The sequence below is a fragment of the Acartia tonsa genome, chromosome 13, assembly GCF_053477335.1.
Source record: "Acartia tonsa isolate MP-2025a chromosome 13, ASM5347733v1, whole genome shotgun sequence".
NCBI lineage: Eukaryota > Metazoa > Arthropoda > Copepoda > Calanoida > Acartiidae > Acartia > Acartia tonsa.
Window position 1 is genome coordinate 29,133,566 of NC_137272.1, and position 22,794 is coordinate 29,156,359.

Consider the following 22,794-nt stretch of genomic DNA (forward strand, 5'->3'; position numbering starts at 1 on the left):
CTTTTGGGGTTTTTGAAAGTGAATCTTTTCTATAATGAGAGTCGGTCCGTGTGTATGTCCATTCGTACGTAACGTATAACTCTTTTCGTAAAATGGGCATTTTAGAATTTGATGTCAAAATTAGTGTTCGTTTGTCGCACACTATAATTTTAGAGCTTCGCCTTTATAGCTGTCGTCATCCTTGTTTATATTGTATCTTTTCATTTACAAGGATGGCAACATCCATAACATAAGATTAATAATTCAAACTGTCGAACAATCGGACAGAAACACTTAAAGAAATAGAATATTTTAGACAAGTTTATAGAATTGTTGGTGTTTAATCGTATATCTAATATTCCCATTTCTATGCTAAATTAATAAATAGTAGCAGCAATGTTCCTTGAAGCCTCTGGGGGCCAATTAAGATTGGGGGGGGGGGGGGGGGAGTAATTTTTGAGAGAGTAGAGATACTGTCCCCAGTGATTTATTGAAAGGAGAACCTTTAGTTCAGCGGTTAGTAAGATCCTTCGCTTCAGACATAAAAAGCTTACTAATTTACATCATAGGGTATGAAACCAGCTAATAGAAAAACAGTATAGGAAAAACCCGTCTAAATTATTGGCTTGAAAGTGTACGGATATTGTTGGGAATGGGAAGTTTTTTTCTTCATTTCATTCGCATTGTGAGTCAACTACAAAAAACGATAGCTTAGAACAAAGCTTGTTTTTGTAATGAAGCGTATGTAATCATAAATGAGAAAAATAGTTCGTCTGCCAGAAAAACCGTTTTAGTTTTTTCGGATTATCAGGCCAGATTAATCATCTATGTCTTCTATATATATTGTTAGATTAATTTATAATTATTTGCAGTTTGACTAAAAAGACGATTCGACAATAAAAATTAAATTAAAGATAAATACTGAATATATTCATTTTCGATTTTAAAATAGTATAGGGTTATTTAAAGCAAAGTATTTCTAAAATTAGTGTAGGTACGTCTAAAGTGGTAAGCTCTAATCGTTAATTTAGGCATGTTAGAATTGTCCTATCGATTTCAAACTGTTCATGGTGATTCATGTTGTAGTAATACGATTTAGAAAGCAGAGCAACTCTATAATAGTTTTCAGAATGTCCGTACTCTTATTTCAAACATGTTTATGTGATATAATCATCCTATTGATCGTATTTTTCGAATACTGATTCTTAGAATCTCTACAATCAAATCCCATACTTTCATTTTTATAATTTGTTTATAGAAATGCTTACAATACTGTACCTTGTTGTCCCAAGAATCATTATTTCAAAAATCAGATGAATAGGTAATTATGTTATACAAAAAATGTTGTCAAAATGTTAGAAAATCAACATGTTTTAAATGTACGATGGACTTTCTGGTTACGATTATAGAGTTGTAACACTTTCTAGGTTGGATCTAACTGTTATAGGAGTCACCATGCAAAGTTTGAAATCGATTGGAAAATTCTAACGTGGCTAAATCACCGAAAAGAGCTAACGTTTTTGCCAAATTTTTACACCCCTTGCACCAAAAAAAAATTAAAATAACAAACAAACAGAAAAAATGGCAAAAATACGTACAACTCACATACCTAATACATACATATACATTCCTAAAGCCATTTACAGCCATAAAATAACAGAAGAAAGCTAACATAATAGTGGTTATTAATCTACTGTGATATTGCCGTTGCCGAGGTCTTAAGTGGCCGTGTTCAGTTAAGTTTTAGAAACATTTTGCTAGGAGTTGATTCTCAAGTTTAAAACTTTGCGCATTTTCCCATTAATTTTGCAATAAACATTCCCCCCCCCCCTCCATGAAAAGGAATGAATGGGGATAGGCCTATAACAATAGCCTAAATCCACCCAGAGATGGACGATAAATTGAAATACATCCCTAATGATGATAAACAAATTTACCTCTTCTGTAGATTAAAATCTATGGATGAAAAGTTAGAACAGTACTAGCTTGGAACCAACCAAAATCAAGATTCAATAAAAAGTACGCAAAGTTTTAAGCCAGTATTTCAAAACTTTGGTTACCAGTGTCCCCTGAAAACCACCTCCAATTAAAAAATTTTCAATTTTAGATTTTTTATAGGGGTGATTTCTTGTGGGAGAGTGGTTGTACCCTCCATCAAATAGATATAAACCTACCTAAGACCTTTAAGAAGCTATACTGTAAAGGAGAACCATATCGGTTCAGCAGTTAAATCCTTCAGAACAAACAGACAGATATCCTTTTACAATTTACTTATGTTAATATAACTACAGCAACAGAGTGTCCCAAATAATTCATTTTTTAAAATTGTGTCATGGGGGTTGGAGGGGGGGGGGGGGGATTACGACCCCGTTTGAAATGAAAGGAATTTGCGAAACTTTGAAAGTTTCACAACTTGGAGGTAAACTTTTATATTTCGGCATCGCGCTCATAGGGTTAGGGTTAGTGTTTAATGTGACAAACAGACAGACAGACATTCAATGACGATCATTCTATCACTTTATATAATGAACTCATTCAAGGTTTTAGTTTAAAAGCTAAAAAGAAATGTTGGGGGGGGGGGGGCCATTTTTGAGAGGATGTTGGTACCCTCCCCCAAAAAAGTTATAATCCTTCCTAGCATCTATGAAAATCTACATTGTACCATGTAGGAGAACCATATCGGTTTGCAGGTTAGTGAGATCCTTCTCTACACACAAGACAGACATTCCAAAACGATCATTTTGTTACTTTAAATACTAAATCACATCAATACAGTGGTGTGCACAACAGGGTTTTGCAATAGGGGTGTACTTATTGTGGGTATAAAAAAGTTCATATTTCCGACATAACCCTTTTTCTCTCTTTTTCTCTTCCCCCCTTGCTCTAAAACTCAGAGTGTGCTTTCACTTTCGCACATGTATAACATTAGCAAATCATCATATTCGCATATTATTACAACAGCACAAAATTACCCATCCCAATTTCAGTATTGGAAATCCCATGTCATTAATTTGCTATTTTGACTTTTAGCGATTTTGAAATACTAATTGGATGTAAAAACATGCGGAAATGGATGAATACCCCAAAACTCGGCTCATTCTAAAAACTTTTCTAATTCAAAGTTTTACAAAAGTTCTTTATTTCAACATTTCTAGTTTAGTTTGGGCACAGTGCAGTTTTTCTTGGAGTTTAGAACAGTGGCGGGCACAGGTTTTGGCCAAGATGGTCCCACATTTTTGACACTCCCCTGAAATCAAGGAAATTGTCTGTTGAGGGTAGGGGATGGGGGGGGGGGGGGTGGTTGGAAACATCCAATGTGTCCATCCATTACATAATTAACATACTCAAAAGTATTTTACCTTAACAAACCCCTTGGCTATTTTTGGGGGTGTACTAGGGGTGTGTGTATACTCTTGTCATGGGGGGAGTGTAGGTGGGTGGACACCTAGGATAGTAGCTCTTACTGACACTTTTTCAGGGAGGGAGAGGACATTGCTGTGTAAATTCCTACTGGTATCCTAATATATAAAGTAGTAAGCGTTTTTTTGTCTGTCCCGAAGGATCTCGCTAACCGCTGAACCGATATTGTTCTCATTTACAGTGAAGCTTCTTATGGGTCCTGGGAAGGTTTTAAACTATTTTTGGGGAGGGTGTCTTCATCCCCCTCCTTCCCAAAAAATATTTTTAATACTCTTTTGAGACTCAAATTTAACCACCTTTACACTTTTCCCCCTCCTACCTTAAGTGCCCCTAGAGGCATCTAGGGGGCGTAGCCGCTAGTATGTATATAAATTCATTAGTCATTGTCTATCCCTTAAAATTCCTTTGGATATCATCAAAAATTATTGTGACAAATGAAAAAGTATTGGTTTTTGTTAATTGTTAATTAGGGTGGGTCGATTTTGGACATTTTTTTTCTGAGGCCAAAGCGGGGATCTGCACTCAATTTAAATAGATATAATACACCTCTGGGTGATTTAAAATTCATCCTAAGTCTTAAAACCGCCGACGACCAGACATTCAATTGTATAGCTATTTGTAAATGGGAGTCAAAAATTTATTGAATCAGAACTATGGCTTCATGGTGCTCCCTGGAAATGCCTTGAGGAGCTGAGTCAGGAACTTTTGTCCGTTTCAAAAAATCTCGTTCCTAGCCTGAGAAAATCTAAAAAACCTCTACAAATGGGACAATTCTCAATAAACCTTTAAAAAATTTGTTTTTTTAGTGATTTCTAAGGCTAGGAACGAGATATTTTGAAACGGACAAAAGTTCCTGATTCGGCTCCTCAAGGCCTTTCCAGGGAGCACCATGAAGCCATAGTTCTGATTCAAAAAAAAATTTGAATGTCGTCTTTGCATACTAATAAGTAATGAATTATATTTTTAAGTGGTCGTGTTCTAAAACTCAATTTTTTAAAATTCTTTTTCGGTCAGAAATGTTTTTAAGGTTAATTTTATCTGTTGCATATCCCCGCTTTGTCTAATTCCGATATGAACCCACCCTATTGTTAATTGCCAATTACAGGGATCTTAAAGGATAGACAATGGACGACAATTTGATGAAAATTCTGATGATGAACAAATTATTGTTTGAAAAGTTGGAACACTGCTAATTTGAATCAACCAATCAAGGTATAAAGTACCCACCATAGACGTCCAAGGGGGGGGGGGTAATGGGGCGATTACCCCCCCCCCAAATAAAAATCTCTGATAAAAAAAATTATTGCGCGCTTCGCGCGCATTTTTAATACTATATATTTAATAAAATTTAAATTACCCTCCCCAAAAATTTTTCCCCGGGGGTAAATTTTAGGGGGGGTAAACTAAATTTACCCCTGCCAACAGATTTCAGGGGGGGTAATTACCTCCCCCCCCAAGCAAATTTTACCCCCAGGGTAAAAATTTTGGGGGGGGTAAAAAAAATTTGCGGCGCGCTTTGGGCGCCATTTTACTCCCCCCCCCCCCAAAACCGAATTACCCCCCCCCTTAAAAAAATTTTACCCCCCCCCCCAAAAAAAAAGCTTGGACGTCTATGGTACCCACCTAAGGTTGCCAACGAAGGAGAGAACGTGTTCAGAATTCACAGTCTAATGATTAGAGTAAAACAAAAGAGAGGAAAGGGGTTAAATAACTGTTTGTCCCCACGCCGAGGACCCTATGCCGACTTTCAAATGGGTCTTTGAAAATCAACCAATAGCATCAGGAATATAAACACAGCCAAGTCGCCACAAAACAGTAGAAAGCTATTTGCTAGCAGACGAAAAAGGTTTCCAACAAAGGGATCCGGGTAATTGTCTGATTATATATCTATATTTATACAATTATTGTTTAATGTCTCATCCCTCACTGGACAAATTCCATTTCTTTCTTAAAAAAAAAAAAAAATTTCTTTGTCATTTATAAACAAACAATTCTTTTATTGCGCAACCTTTGTGCTTGAAAAAAGTAGGTGAATATGTAGTGGCCAGACCAGATTTTTAGGATACCTGCACTGTCCCACTACGAATATACCCAAATTCCATTTCAGTCACTTTTTCCCACTGTGATTTAGGTAGAGTGCAAAAGAAGAAGTTTCTTTGTTATTAACCAAATCTTTTACCAAACAAAAATAAATTTGTATGAATTAGTTATTTCCATCTTAATCAGCATACTAAATCCTTTGGCTTTCACCCTAGCCTCTAGGGGAGGGCTTGAAAGATCTTAAAAATAACCTAAAACCACCCTAAGACATTCATGAAGTTTCTCTGAAAAGCACAACCAATTCGGACCTAAATTTTCCGAGATCTTTAGTTTCAGACACAAAACTATCTACAACCTAAATTGAAGATAAATTTTTCGCTATCAATATATCCATGGTATTCAATATCCAAATCAAGGATGACAATATTCTTAAAATTAAACCTCAAAATAATTAGTCGTCAACCAAACATTATGGATGTTTATAATAAAATTATTCACAAAACCTTTCGATTTCAATAATAAAAGTACAGTATTCAACTCATTACAGGCTATCTATAATACGATGTAGAACGAAGTCTGTCTGTCTGAAGCTTAAGATATCGGTAACCACTAGACCGATTGGGCTCTACTCTTCAGGTAATATACCTATTGGTCCTGTGGTGTTTTAAAGCTATTTTTCCCTTTTTTTTTGTAAACAAAAAGCAAATGCCGAACAAATAAGGCTCTACTCTTCCTTCAGAGAATATAGCTATTGGTCCAATGGTGGTTGTAAGCTATTTTCTTGGGGTGGTGGGACACCCGTACCCCCACCCAAAAAAAAAATCTTCTATTTTTCTAAAATTCTGAAATATACAATTTTTGTAAAGAAAATAAGCGTTAATGGGGATTGTACAAAAATAATGTATCTACAAAAAAATGCTTTCAATTTCCATGGATTGGTATGTTCAGCCGCGTAGAAAGCATAACACTTTTGAAGTTACAGGTGGCTACGCAAACAGAGGCCTCTAGGGGTCCTAAAGGAGGGAGATTCGACCCCCCCCCCCCCACCTTAAATTGTAGTTTTAAAAAGAAGCATTGAAATATTTTTTTTTGGGGGGGGGGGTGGGGATTTTTTTCTAGGTTCGATTTCTCTTGGGAGGTACTACACCCTCCCCTCAAAATAGTTAAAAAAAACTACCTAGGACCTATGAGAAGCTACGTACTGTAAAGAAGAACCATATACCAGTTCAGAGATTACAGGTAGATCCAAATTGGTGCAGACAGACACAGATCCTGTTACTTTTATATAAGGATAAAATTAGGTAATATTATTTAACTAACTTTGGTGCGAAGCTGCCAAAAATTGTTTGCGGTAATGGTTTACCCGGCCTTAATTACATCTTTAATTTTGAATATAACTTGACATTTTTGTTCACCTAAAGGGGGGTGGGCAATTGCCCAAATGCCCCCTTCGGTTCGCACGTCCAAGCTAGGAAATATTTGCAATTATATAGAACCATAGTTATATAATAATTTGAAGATTAAGTTTCATTATAAACATATTTACGATATCGAAATTGTTCGCAAAATTCCTCGTTTTTGGCAGGTTTCATGCATGTACCTCGATACTAAACATATGTATCGAAATTTGAAATTTAGAGCCTGATTTTGAATGCAATTTATTTGAAAAGGTTACATGTATAATGTGTATTGATAAAAAGGGGGGAGAAAGGGGTGAGGAGCGGTTGTGTATGTGTGTGTGTGTGTGTGTGTGTGTGTTTATATATGAATTACAAGACTTGAATTTTCTTTCTTTCTCTCTCTCTCTTTCCTTATACTACCCCTCCCACACTCCTCTGTTCTGCCCCCCGGCTCCTTCTCTCGCCTGCTTCCCACACTTTATAAGAGGTTTCGTCTCTCTAACTCACTCTCTCAGAAACCAGTTTTCATTAAGTTTCGCGGTGTTTTAAATTCGCGAATTTTTTTATATTTCATTGATTCAAAACTTTGACAAGTTTTAAAAATGTAACAATTCGACAACGTTATTAATTATCGACAATTTTATCTATTAATAAGGGTGTAAATATGTATTTTTAAATCAGGATACGCGAAAATAAAACTCCACGAAATAGTATGTAACAAGGTTTATAGTTTGAGCTGAATTTAGGAGATATGAAAGAGAGAAAGAGAGCGGGGCCGTGGTCGGGGAGGTGGGGACTAAAATGCTCGAATAAAGGGAGGTGGGGGGGAGCACTTTATATATACCAGGAATTAAGGGACAATGTATTATAATTTTACTTGACCCCAAAATATAAAAATATTTTCTCTCATTGACTGGCTTGGAATTCAATTCAAATCAGGCATAATGAAAATTTATAATTTTTATGGATTATGATCAAATAATCTTCCATTATCTTGTCCCTTTATATCCCTGATATATACACTAGCTTCGTGCATAGCATAAGCAAAGAAAGAAGAAAGGAGGCTTCTATTAAACAAGAAGCGGGGAAGTGGGGGGCTGCAAAGGCAGACACAATCGCACAGGGTAGGCTCAATGATATATAAATACAACACGCTGCAAAGTGGGGGGAGGTGGGAAGAGGAAATAGGATTATTCCATTTAAAAGGGAAGGCGCATCTTTTGCCGCCTTTTGCCTGTTTTAGTTTTGGAGGATTTTTAAAAAAGATTTCGAAGATTTTTCAGAAATAGTAAAAATTTTAATTTATAATTTCCTGCATTTTTTAAACATAAAAAGTAAAAGAAAGAAATTTAGGATTTTTTAGATCCTCCCATTTTAAAAGTGGTTTGGGGGATAGAAAGTAACAGGGTAACGAGAGAGAGAGAGAGAGAGTTGCACCCAAATTCAAGAAGCAAACTTGCAAAGAGAGAGAGGGATAGAGGGAGATAGCAAAAAAGGAGGGGAGGGAGAAAGAACTCTCTCTCTCCTAATATGATGATCATAGTTTCTTTCCGAGTGTAACATCGTGCATAACTACAAAAATAAAACTATTTGTTCTACATATATTAAAAATAGCTACAAACCTGTTACAGTTAATTACTGTTATAAATTCTTGTGATTAATTGCTGATATATACGTTGGTGAACACGTCCTACCGGCCTCAAACTTTAGAGGCTTTTTGTGAGGTAAGGATTTATTTTTATGTATATTAAAATGTACAAAAAAAGCCGGATAATCAGAGAAAAGTTTGTATAACCAATTCTTAAGTAGCGAAGCTACTCAATATTTTACTGAACCCGTCCGTTCGACCACATACGGATATTGCTGCATTATCTTAAATTAAGGTCTGCTGTTAGAGTCGTACTATCTAACTAAAACCTAGCATGACAATTAATTATTGTATCGTATGGTAATGTCAGGATTTTTTTGACATTTTTATTTATTAAATAGCGATTCCTATAATAAATAGGCACGTTTTATGCTATATTGTTTTAAAAGCTAAGTCTTGTGATGGTTTTAGGCCATTGTTCTGTATTTTGTATCACTTGGAACACATAGCTCTTAGTTGCTCGAGGCGCCCTCATTTCATATTATGAAGTTCTTTTTATTGTGTAATGAAAATAGCTCAAAACCATCCTAGACAAAACCTTACTACTTTAACTAATTTTATGAGGAAATTGATAACTTAACTAACTTTTAACTTAATAGTCATATATTCTAAAGCAATCATATTATTAGCATACCCTGTTTAAGGGTCAAAGCATATATTAGCATGATGAAATAATTAGATATATCTTTAAAATGTAAGCATATCAAAATGTTTTAAACTGACAGTACATTTCTATCAGTCCGTCTAATCTAATGTTAAAATATTTATAAGGAACAATTCGCTGGAATTTCTGTGTGTAAATGTCTGTGTGTGTGTGTGTGTGTAAATGTTGATAGTTGACCGCCAGACTGAACGGACGTGTAATAAACATATCCCGTATGACCTATAAATAGAAATTATTGGTGACAGGGTGTCCAACAATTTTCTATTTTAACAATGGCTACAAATCAAGTTGAACAACAACAAAGTGATAGTAATATTGGGGATTTAACTAAAATTCTCATTGACAATAAAGTGACGCCAGAAAAACTAAAAGAACTGTTATGCAATGCTAACAAAAGTGATTCAAAAATATCTCTGGATAAGTCAAACCTCAAAAAATGTTGCAGTGATTTAAAGTTATACTGCAACAGTAATGAGCAGTATAATCGCAATTGGACCATTAGAATTCATGGGCTATCTGTCTCTTCTGAGCTAGTTAAGAAAGTGGGAGCTGATGAGGCATGCATAACTACTGCCTACAATGCTATCATTGAGCCTGTGCTGAGGAAGCTTACCCCAAAGCCTGAAGACACTGATGTGAACACAGAATGGGGCCCTACAAAGATTGACTCTGTTCCTAAAGTTTTTGATCTCCTTTCTAATGGTCATTTTGTTGGTAAAAAACGAGATAATCTTCCAAGAACTATCATCATAAGATTCATGTCAAGGTATATGAGAAATCTGTTTCTCAAATATAAGAGAAAATTTATGCCAAATCCAACGGCAGCAGAGACAACAATGGGTGTTAAATTTTATTCTGCATTTCCTGATCTTACAGCAATGAACCATAAATATCTGATGGCCCTGAAACAAGACCCTAGGGTTAAGGCTGCTTGGGCATTTGATGGGAACCTGAGATTCTCTCTGGCTGACAGCAAAGGTGAGGAGTCTAATGAAACTGGAGCTGGGTTCTCAGAGGTATTCTTTGTTGAGGATATAAGGACAGATCCCACAGCAGAGGTTGACAAAGCTGTTGCCTCCCACAATGACTCATCACCCTCCAGAAAAAGTAGAGCAGATCTTCCTACAAATAATCGCCAACTGAGATCTAAGGGCCCAGTTAGAGGCAATGGAGGGCCTTGGAGCCAATCATCTGGACATGGTGGACGTAGTGGAGTGCCAGCTGGACGTGGAGGTGTTCCTGGTGGACGTGGAGGTGTTCCTGGAGGACGTGGTAGAGGGCGTGGTGGACAGTTTTCTGGTCGGGATGGACAGCATGCTGGTGGAGCCCAAGGAGAACATAAGGATTCAGGGGAAAGCAGCTGGCAGGAGGTAAAGAATGGAGCTACAAAAGGTGAAATTGAAAAAGGTGAAGGTCTATTGCCAAATGATAATGATCTTGCCTGCTCTACCTTTAATGTAAATTCATTTAAAGATTAGATATATCAACATTTTCCTACAAGAATCTTCTTTTAAATAAAAAAAAAAACCTATTTTTTTCTCCTAAATTTAGCATTAATTCTTATCTGATTCCTCTGTTTTTTTCTCAATATACAATAATTTTAGCTCTAGATAAAAAAATATTTTATTATAATAATTAGGATTTTATTCAGTACCATACAAACTATCTTGTATACCTCTTCTAAAAAACATTTGTTTTTCTTTAATGATTTTAATATTTTAAAATTTGTTGGACACCCCAAATATAGGATATGAAAAATAGTAAAAATTGTCCGTATTACCGGAAGTGTAAGATCTATACCTTACCCCTCCCATTCGCCTACCCTTCTTACAACCCCTACACCCCTTGTACACCTGTATGTATGTATGTATTTATGACTTTCACCTCCCCCCCCCTTTTTCCCACCCCTATCCAGTCCCTCCTTTCCCTGCACCCCCTCTCTATCCTTTCTTACTTTTGGTTTGTGTGTTTGTATATTGTTTCTTCATACATTGGATTTATTATAAATGAATGAATCATTTCATAGATTTGGGACAGACAATCTAAGTAACAACAATTTTCACAGATTGCTTTTTGAAGAAAATGAAGAGGTTGATATTTATCGAGAATTAGACATACAGAGCTCATACTATTCTCCTGATAAATTTTGTGAAAAATTTAAAAATTCAAAAAACATTTCTATCCTCAGTTTAAATATTCAATCTATTAATTCTAAATTTTCTAGCCTTTCTGATCTAATTCATTTTTGGAAAGAGAAAGGGGTTATTTTTGACATCATTTGTTTACAAGAATGTTATTCCATTGTTATTCCATCCATTTTTGAAATATCTTTATATCATCCTATTCTATTTAAAACAAGAACAACTTTTGTGGGTGGAGGCGTAGCTTTCTATATTAACAAATCTTTAAATTTTTCTGTTCTAAATGAGTATTCTATTTTTCATGAAAAAATTATTGAAAGTTTGTTCATAGAATTGGAGTTTAGCAACAGGAAAAAACTTGTTATTGGTAATTTCTACAGACCCCCTAGCACTGGGTTAAACAATCTTACACCTAATATGCAAATAGAGTTATTTTTGGAACATTTTCAAGGCATTTTAGACTCTATCACGGAGCGAAAATGTAAAGCAATTCTTTGTGGAGACTTTAATTTAGATTTGTTTGCTTACAATGTACATAATTATACAGCTGATTTTGTCAGCATGCTTTTTAGCGCTGGCTTCTTGCAGCTGATCTCTAACCCTACAAGAGTCTCAGCCCATAACAATACAGCTACGCTTATTGACCACATCTGGACAAATGATATTAAGGATCAAATGGTTTCTGGAGTAATAACTACTTATTTGAGCGACCATTTCTCAACTTTTCATTTCATTAGCACTAATAAACATAAGACAAACCCAAAAGTAATTTCCACTAGAGATTTTTCTGACGTTAATATTGAAAGCTTTAAAGATGACTTAAGTAATTTGTCTTTTAATGAAGTCTATGCCAAAAATAACCCCACAGAAAGCTATGCTATCTTCCAAAACTTATTTCAAGCTTCTTTTGAGAGAAATATTCCTGTTAAGGAAATTCGATTTAATAAAAACTACCACATGATCCAAAATTGGATGACCAAAGGCATATTAAGGTCTAGGAATAAGAAATTTGATTTACAATCTAGATTAGCAAAAGTTCCAACAACTGAAAATAAGGAATTGTATACTAAATATAAAAACGTGTATAACAAAGTTCTGAAAACTGCAAAAAAGTTATATTATAGTAATCTACTTGTCTCCAACCAAAACAATCTTAAAAAGAGTTGGCAAATTATTAAAGATGTCGCTGGTTTGAATTCAAAAAGAAAATTTTCAACTAATAAGATTATTGTTGATGGTAATGAGATCATTGGTGATAAGAACATAGGAGAGGCATTTAATAGGCATTTTTCTAGCATTGCTTTTAACATTCGACAGGCTATACCCCCTACTGAGAGATCCCCTAACTCTTATCTTGAAGAATCTGGCAACCTATTTAACATTCCCCCAATCACACCTGCAATTATAACTGAAATTGTTAATAATTTTGACCTAAAAAAATCCTGTGACTACCTTGGAATATCATCTTTTTTATTGAAAAAAGTCATTTCACAAATTCTAGATCCTTTATGTCATATTTTCAATAAATCAATTGAACTTGGCTCTGTACCTGAACAATTCAAAATGGCTAAAGTAACAGCTGTCTTCAAAAAAGGCGGAGATCCTTTCAATCTTAATGATTACAGGCCAATTTCTCTTCTTCTTATTTTTTCAAAAATTCTAGAAAAGTTCATTGCCATTAATTTGCAAGCTTATCTTTCTGATAATAATCTTATTGATGAACTTCAATTTGGATTCCAGGCAAATAATTCAACATATCATCCTATGATTCATTTACTCAATCATGTAAGTAAAGCTATGAATAATAAGGAGTATACTATTGGAATTTTTTGTGATATTCGCAAAGCATTTGATTGTGTGCCTAAAAATACTCTTCTTATGAAGCTACAGAAATTTGGTATTAATGGGAACTTGCTTAATTGGTTTGAATCATATTTAACAGATAGAAATCAATTTGTTAAATTTGGCCTTTTTGACTCTGATCCATTAGAGATAGATAGTGGAGTGCCTCAAGGTAGCATATTAGGTCCTATTTTGTTTCTTATATTTTTTAATGACTTGCCTAAGTCAACACTTTTAAAAGTCCTACTTTTCTGTGATGACACTACTATATTAGCCTCTGGTAAAAACCTAAATGAGCTTGTTGAATTTGTTAATGCAGAACTCAAAAATATTTCCCAGTGGTTTAGGGCTAATCAAATGTCTTTACATCCCAACAAAACAAAATTCACTATATTTTATCCTACTCCCTCCCTTATTCCATGGAATGAAATCAATCTATATTTTGATGATAATGATCCAAATACCCTTAACCCTAACCCTTTACTTAGACATAGAATTGACTTTGTCAACCATGAAAGTGATATTCCAGCTATAAAATTCTTGGGTATTTATTTGGATCCAGCCTTGAATTTTAAGGTTCATATAAATGAATTAAACAAAAAGCTCTCAAAATCATTATTTTGTCTCCGAAAATGTCAAGGTCTACTCACTGAAAAAGCTCTCAAAGCTCTATATTACTCTATTTTTCATTGTCATTTAGTTTATGGAATCCTTATCTACTCATGTGCATCACCCACAAATCTTACTGGCATAATCACTAAACAAAAAATGGCTGTGAGATGTATTAAGCAAGCAACCTACTATAGCCATTCTAGTCCTTTATTTAAAAATCTCAATATTTTACCCTTTGAATCTCTAACTCATTACTTCAAACTAAAATTTATGTATGAGTACAAAAATAATTTGTTGCCAAGGTCTTTTAATAATATGTGGCCTAGACGAGGTGAATTAAATGGTAACTTCGTTTTGAGAAACAATAATAATTTAACTGTCCCATTTTCTCGAATTAACTTAGTAGAGAGGCTTCCTATTTGTTCATTTCCAAAGATATGGAACAGTTTTGACGACCGTGTTAATATAAAAAATGCCTTAAACCTAAATCAATTTAAGAGTAAGCTAAAAAAATGCCTTCTAGCAAAAATAGACATAACATGTTATAGACTTCTTTGCCGTTCTTGCCACCTAAGAATGTAAAACATTTATTCTGTCTGTTCTACAAGTCTTCACTGATTTACCCCTCATATTAATTATAAATGTTTATAGTCAATATTACAAACACACATCATGTTACTTTCCCCTCCAATTCCCTTCCTTACAATTCCACATTATAATCCCCATCATATATAACGCGTAAGTTCTTATTTTAAATAATTAAGCTTCATGTTATCTATTATATTTTTCTTTTATCATTTTTTTCTTATCTGCAAAGGCTACTTAATATTACCTCGAGAGAGATTAATTAGTCCTTTGACACGAATTTTGAATGTGAATACTATTATCTTTATTATTAAACTATAAGTAATCATGATCAATTTTATTGTTTGTTTGTGATTATACCATGTAATGTATATATATTTTTTTTGTATGTGTCATAAAATAAATATTTCATTTCATTTCATTTCAAATGTGTGTGTGTGTAGCCATGTAAAAATATCTCTAACACACATTTTTCGTAGACAAAGAAAGAAAGAAAAAAAGTCTGCAGGAATTTTGGGATATGACAATGGCTGACAAACTAATACTCTTTATAATAAACAGTTTATTATGGTTATTTTGGAAAAAGGGTTGTACACAAAATATTTTGCAATTGTCCCCCCCCCCCCTCACTCCCTGGAGAAAAAAGGATGATTCATACCCCTTCCTATGCTGTTCACTTTCCCCCCCTTTTTTCCGCATCCAACTCACACACACACATAAAAGCATACTATAAAATTCCCTAAGTTGAGTTTTATGTATATTATACATATATGTATATTAAATATATAGAGTTGAAAGTACACGTTTCAAAATAATACAGGCAGGTAGGAAGGGGATAATGGCTTTTAAATATATTTACATATCTTCATTCCGCCAATATTTATTAGTTACCCCAGACAGAATTTTTTTTTTAGATTTTTCCAGTGTTCAATTCCTGCTTGCCAATCTCGATTGTTCTATTTATCAACGAGAAATTCTCTAGAAACTAAGGATAATAATGTTTTATGAGCAACGCAGCAATTACGAGTTTTCTAAATGTAAGAAAATGCTATTTTTTTGAACGACCAATTTATCTATCTATCTTTATCTCTCCATCTATCTATATAAACTAGCCTTAACAACAAAACACCCCCAAAAAAATCTTAGAAATTATTTTGACCCAAAATACTCAGATTTTATTTCAGGGACCAGGGGATAAGACAATGGATGATAATTTAATCTTGATTTATTGATGTAATCTTCTACTGTTGTTAGTTGGGAAAAATGTGGAATGAATGGGTTGTAGAATAATTTATTAGTCATTGTCTTCTCCCTCCCTGGGTCTTCCTTAAATGGCCACCTTATGTTGTCTCCTCCCTTCCCTTTATACGCTTAGACGTCCTCCCCCCTCTTTTTCTTAGGTTGATAGATTTACAGTATTTCGTGGATTAATGAAAGTTACATGAATTCTTTATCGACTATAAAGCTTTAAATAAAAGTGGTCATCGTGTTATAGGGGAGTAAAATAGCCTTAAACCATCACACAAGACCAAATAAATAGCATAAAACCATTCCGTGATCTATATGAAGATTCAGTCAAAATTAGAACCTAATCGGTTCAGTGGCTATCGAAATCTTAACGTACAAACAAACAAAAAACCTTGCTACTTTATATAATAGGATATATGTTTCTTTAAATTACCTTTAAACCCCTTTCCCCTTCAAATTTATAAACAAAAAATCCACTTTCTTATACTATACAATTAAGCCATAGCCCCACACCCCTAACTTTTAAATATGCTCCCACCCCCCTTCTTAAGTTTCTTAGTGAAGCGTTTCCTGGCTTTTTAGAAGCTACTCTATAATTGATAGTTAAATTATAACGTTCATATTTTCTATTATGATGATACTCAATACTTTGATTGCCAAACCATATCTTTTACTCGTAGTTTTATTGTCACCCATCTGACTTAGCAGCAGAGGCGGGGATTTCATTTTCAATATCTTTAGCTATAACGCGGTTTAAGCCTAGATTTTAACTTAAATTAGTTTACTTATGGATGTTGTCATCCTTGTTTATTATATTTTTGTCTGACCTTACGTTAAGTTAACAAAATGAAAGCTGTCTTTAAAACGATCTTTGTTATTACTAAGCGTCTTTATTTTTTTAAAATAGCGAAGCTACTCTTTAATTGTGGTCTGTTTGTACGTCTTTCTTGCTTACTAGCGGCTATGCTCCAAGAATCTGGAGACTTTGTATTATTTTGGCTCCAAAAATTATGTGGAGCTTCCCTACTAAAGGGAACTGATAGATTTAAATTGTCTGTCAAAAATATTGACTAATTAAAGAACATTAACAACCTTATCTATTTTTGTAAAAATATTAGCAAATATTTTAATTCATATAATTTTTAGTAATTTAGGTTCAATCGTCATTTCTGAATAAAATATTTATTCATTTAGATTTTCAAATATTTAGTACAAAGTGAAACTTTTCTATACTTATGTATTGTATGTCCGTTTCGTTCTTAACGGATAGCTCAGACTGTTAAGTGAGCATGTTAGAATAGTTTTTTGAAATTTCAATTTTTAATGATTCGCGTATCAATTTGGTTAATATTGAAGCAATTCTATAATACTATCAAGTCATATACACTGAGGTGGATTCTTTAAAAAAAAAAATAGGGTCGCTGCTCGCTGGTGAGGCAAAATTATTTTTGTGAAAAATCCTCCAAAATAGCATAGATATTTACAAAAATTAAATTAAATAATAAAAGGGTTAGGTATTAACACAAGATTTTGTTTAATATTTGTAGATTTTTTATGTGATTTTAGAGGATTTTTTTTTACTAAAACCATTTTTTAAAGAATCCACCTCTGGTTTAATAGTATTTTTTATATATTTTGACTTCCATATAATATAAGTTGAGCTTCGCTTTTATGGATGTTGTCATTTTATTTTTATAGAACATTTGTATTGAATAAATCGATATATAAATATATATATATATATATATATATATATATTTTGCATAATATTATAAATATTTCTATTTTTAAAATTTCTGTTATTTATATCAACATAACATTGAAATTTTTACCAATCTTAACAGAAGTATTAATTTACTTATTATATCTAATCATCATAGAAATAATCAAAGCTATTCGTTACGGACTGACACGTAAACATTCACAAAAATAGAAAAGCTATACTTTTTAATATAGAGCATATTCTATGACGTTTTTCTTTTGAAAGAAAGGACAAAAATAAATAAATATATCAAGAAAAAGCATATAAAAAGTTGATAGGATAGATTTCTCCATAAGTAGCGTAGCAATAATAAGCTAACTGATTTTTAATAGTTAACTAAGGCATCATCTAGTATAGTATTAGATGAAGTAACATCCATCAGACAACCAACCCTTTTTATTTATTGATTGACTTTTGTCTGAAGCAATAATTGTGAATGGTAATGAGTTGCGCCTGTTCATGGGCCAAGGCATTCCTCTTACTATTACTCATAATGAAAAGGACGGACGTACATAAATATATTGTACATAGAGTAGCTTCGCTACTAAAAGTATATACTTTATTATTTATTCAATACTATACATTTATCAATGTAAGGGCATAAGTAGGATTTTTAATAAAGGGAGTTTTTTTCAAACATTTTTAAGGAGAGTTTTGAGACCCCCTTCGTCACTAGAATGCTATATAAATGGTTTTTACGAGGAATATGAAAAATACTTTTTTTGGGAGGGAAAGGTTGTTAAACCCCCCTCTCTAATATTCCGAAAATACGCCCCCAATAAAACAGTCTACATTTTACAAATATGTTAAATATAAAAACATAGTGTAGTTTAACCTCGTTAGGAATACAGGAATAGGGCAATGGTTGTTGATTTAATCCCCCCCCCCCCTCCTAATAGTTGTACCTTTTGAGAATGTTAACAATTGGGGGGGAGAAAGGATTGTGGAAATTTTTTGTTGTCATTGTCCAATCCATTCCTGACTTAGACACTTGTAAGTTAAAGAGAAAGAAAGAGTTTTATATACACACATACACACACACACACACACACACACACACACATACATACACACACACATACACACACACACACACACACACACACACACACACACACACACACAGACTCGAGAACGTAAGAAAATACACATATATATATATATTTGCTGATATATGTAACTTTACTTAATAGAAACAGAGAGAGAGAAAATTATATTCATTTTTTTCTTGAGGTGAATCTACTCTTTAGGTAGAAAAAACGTCTCACCATATAAATTAAAAAATCTGTTATTAACTTTTTAAAGAACAGATTGAAAAGGTTTAAAATATATATTTATTTATGTTAAACAAGCGGCTACGTCTCTAGCATCTATGGGCTAAGAATAGCTATATAAAGAAAAAAGCTTAAAACCTTCCCAAGACTATAAGATGAAAATTAAATCAACTAAAATCAATATAAGACCTATTTAAAGCTTTCCTAAAGAAGATAACTCAATCGGTTTAGTTGTTATTGAGATCTTAAGCTTTAATAATCCTTTTTATTTAATTTAAAAGAATTAAATGTTTGTTTTGCATTATTTAGATATTATTTTTTAATCGCTGCGCTACTTATGGAAAAAAAATTATAAGCAAAAGTTAAAATATTCTTTAAAGAAAATTGTTTAAAATCTTCCTAAAACTTTTGAAGAATAGTAAATGGAAAGTTTTTCAAATATTTAAAATATATAATTTTTAGCGAATATTTAATAAAAGTGTTTATGGCTGATGTGATTTCAAAATGCTATTGTTTTAAAACACATCCCTTAAAATATCAACAGAATGTCTTGTCTGTTTGTTTTTACCAAAGGATCTCGTTAACCACGGAACCGATATGGCTCTCTTGCATACTTCTCGATCATAGGTTCATAACTATTTTAGCAGAGGGTACCACCACCCTATAAAAGAAAATCGCCCCCAATAATATGCCCCTTCCTCCTAAAACACATTTTTTTCTCATTTACATAAAACCTAAATTTTTGCTGTAGTACGAAAACATAATTGGTGTCTGGTTTTTGTGGTTTAGCGTGAAACAAAACTGCAATAAAGACTATAATAATAACACTTTGTCTGACTGACAGACAGACAGACATACGGACAGACAAACCGACAGACAGACAGACAAACATACGGATAGACAGATAAATAATTCAAAATAAGATAGTTTAGAATGAAAAGGCATAAAAATTCTTTTTTGAAGGATTTTTTTCCAGAGACGTTTTGAGATTTTTTTTAGATAGGTGGAATATAAAGTGGTGAGGTTTTATTTTACTTATTCATTAAGATCTCGCGAACCACTGAACAGGTAGACTTTTTAGAAAGCTTCATATAGGTCCCAGGATTATTTAGGTGATTTTAGGCTATTTTTATACCCATTTTCTATCCATTAGAGTAAAACACTATAGCTAGAATAGTAGAAAGGGTTAAATTAAAATATCTGTATCTTCCCATCGCAACCACCTTGTGCAACCTTTCTATTGGGTCATTGAAAATCAACCATTATTAACATAGCCAAGTAGCAGAAAATAATTAAATAGCAGACGAAGAATGTCGTTGAAAAAGGAAGGGAGGTGGATGTCTGTATATACATTTATACTATAGATCTGTATCCTATACTAAGGGGTGCATCAGCTAGGACATACATATACAAGACTTGAGTTATGTCTTATAGGAATTAGTGATGGGAATCCGGATCCGGAATCCGAATCCGGAATCCGCCTAATTTTCGGCCAATTTTGGAATCCGGATCCGGAATCCGTTTTTTTATAGCGGATTCCGGATTCTAAATTGGTAGGCTAAATTTAATTTAAATAGGTTAGAAAATACCAAGCACATTTTTAGGACATACGTAGCACTTAAATTTATAATTTTACTAATGTGATGTAAATGTTTTAGTTATGCTGGAAGTCAACACTTTAAACAAATCAAGGCTTCAACCAAGTAACATAGTGATAAATTAACGAAAAAAGCTATCCCTCTGTGACGGACGGCCTTTTAAAATACTGCTAGAATCCGGAATCCGAATCCGGAATCCGCAAGAATCCGTCACTTTTTTTGACGGATTCCTTCAGAATCCGGAATCCGAATCCGGCCCAAAATTTCGACGGATTCCCATCCCTAATAGGAATTTTAACAATTTTATTAATTTCATCATACGGCTACGTTTACGCACTTCAATACAAACAGACAGACACTCGGATAGAGAGACTGACAAACACACACACACATGCACACACACACACACACACACACACACACACGCACACACACATACATACACACACACACACACATACTTATATAACAAGTCTCTACACATTAGAAACTTGTTTCAGACTTAAACACGTGAAATAATATTACAAACTTACTTTGAAATAATTTCATCCATTTGTATGGATAAGACAATGGACGATAAAATGATATACTGACATCTCCAATGATAATAAACTGAATTACCCTTTTTGTAGACTTATTGTACACTGCCTACTTGTTTTGAAACAACAAATCACGATTTATTATAAGTACCCAAAGTGTTTGTGCTAATGTATAAGATGACATGGTTATAAAACTTTGGGTACTAGTATAATTTACAGTCCAATTTTACGTAGTCTTCTTTAATTGAAGCAATTTTTAAAATCGCAACTAAATAAGGTAGTACGTTATTCTGACGTCCGGACGTACGGACCAACTCTAATTATAGAGAAGCTTATTTCTACTAACAAGTAAAAAAAAGCTGTAGAAAGTTCTCCTATTTGAATTTAGATTTTAAGGTCATTGTTTTTACTTCTATTTTAAAGATAAATAATCAGAAATACAATAAACAGTAAAAAAGAACATATATAGCTTGAAACACAGCTTATTTGTAGTATAGATTTTTAAGATTTATTTTTAATTATGTAATATGAATCATTAACCCCTTAAAATACTGCATTTTAAAATCATAAGGCATTACAATTTTTCCTACCTGGCAGCTTTTTGAAATCAATGCCTATTTTTTTAGGAAGAGATATTTCAATTGAAGAAAAATATCTTTTCCGCAAGTCAAAACTATTGAATTTAGTTGCGAAAACTTTTCAAAATCTTAGTGGACAAACAGACATACAGACTGACCCTTACTATATATAGAAGCTTCGCTACTACTAAGAAAGGGGGATTTAAAAATCTCCTCCCCTAATTTTCCCACCAAATTTTTGATTAATATTAATTACTATACATCCTGTCAAGAAAATTTTAAAGGGGGGGGGGGGAGAATAAAGCAAGAGATGGAGGGAACATTGGATTCTAAATTATACTAGTTCCCAAAGTTTGTTTATAAACACTTTCTCTTATTAGCTGGTATGAAAAATTAAAGATGGTTCAAACGGGATAGTTTTGTTTGTCATAACTTGGGATTTACTTCAATTTATCGTCCATTGTCTTATCCCTTAAGATCAAACCCTTCCTAAAGCTTCGTGGTTGAATAATCTTAGTAATACAAGGATAGGAGAATGAACGATAAATTAAATTTACGAGACATACAGACGGACAGACATCCTGTTACTTTAGTATATTAGGATTAACATAATTTTGAATCATTGCTGTTTAGGTTAAAGTTTAAATTCATGAAAGTTCTTATCAGCAAAAGATAATGTAGTAAAATAGTATTTTGGATTAGTAGCGCAGCTACTCTTATAACTAGGGTTTGTCTGTACGTTTAATGGTTCGTAATCCTTAAAATAAAATAATAGATTAGATGACTGTTTTTCTGTCGTGATCGAAGGATCTCATTAATCGCTGAACTTTACAATATAGCTTCTACATAGGTCCTGGTAAGGTTTAATACTATTTTTGGGGAGGGTATCACCACCCTCCCATGATAAATCGTCGATTTATTGACTGTATCTGCCATTATACTACTCTTTCATTGCAGTTGTTACTGTATTATATTTTACTGTTTTTATTATAATTCTAAAAAAGCTACTATTGGAAATAATTCCCCTTGTTATCCAAAATACATGCACAATGCGAAAAAAAGTAGTTGGACTTAAAATGTTATTGTGACGCAAATAAGAAGCAGGGAAAAAGGGATATGTAATGATTGACAAACGGACGTTTGGAATATTGTAGAGTAGTTTCTTACTTTTTTGATAATGATTACATCTTAATATTGTATGCTGAAATGTAGAATAAAAGTTAGGAAGGGAGGGGACATTGGGCTGTTTATTACACTGGTCCTCAAATTAATTTAATAACGTGTTCTTATTCGCTGGCTTAACAACCTTTGGGGACTTTTATTGATATTTTGATTGGTTTGCTCATTTAGTTGAGTGTCCAAACGTTTCAACCTTTGATAATTTTGAGGATGTACATCAATTTATCGGCTATTGTCTTATTCATTTAGTTCCATAATGAAAATGCATTTTATGTTTATAATGAC

At 33.4% G+C, this 22,794-nt stretch overlaps 1 protein-coding gene across 2 annotated transcripts in view; it reads left to right on the forward strand.

The window, feature by feature from the left end:
• Window positions 1-8,267: 8,267 nt before the first annotated feature.
• CtBP (C-terminal binding protein) overlaps window positions 8,268-22,794 on the forward strand; it is a 49,270-nt gene continuing 34,743 nt past the window's right edge. Inside the window, exon 1 of one of the 2 annotated variants that reach the window (XM_080180785.1) lies at window positions 8,268-8,563. The gene's annotated coding sequence lies outside the window, so the exon portion shown is untranslated. The remainder of the gene's footprint in view (window positions 8,564-22,794) is intronic. The other variant, XM_080180786.1, reaches the window with a different exon arrangement.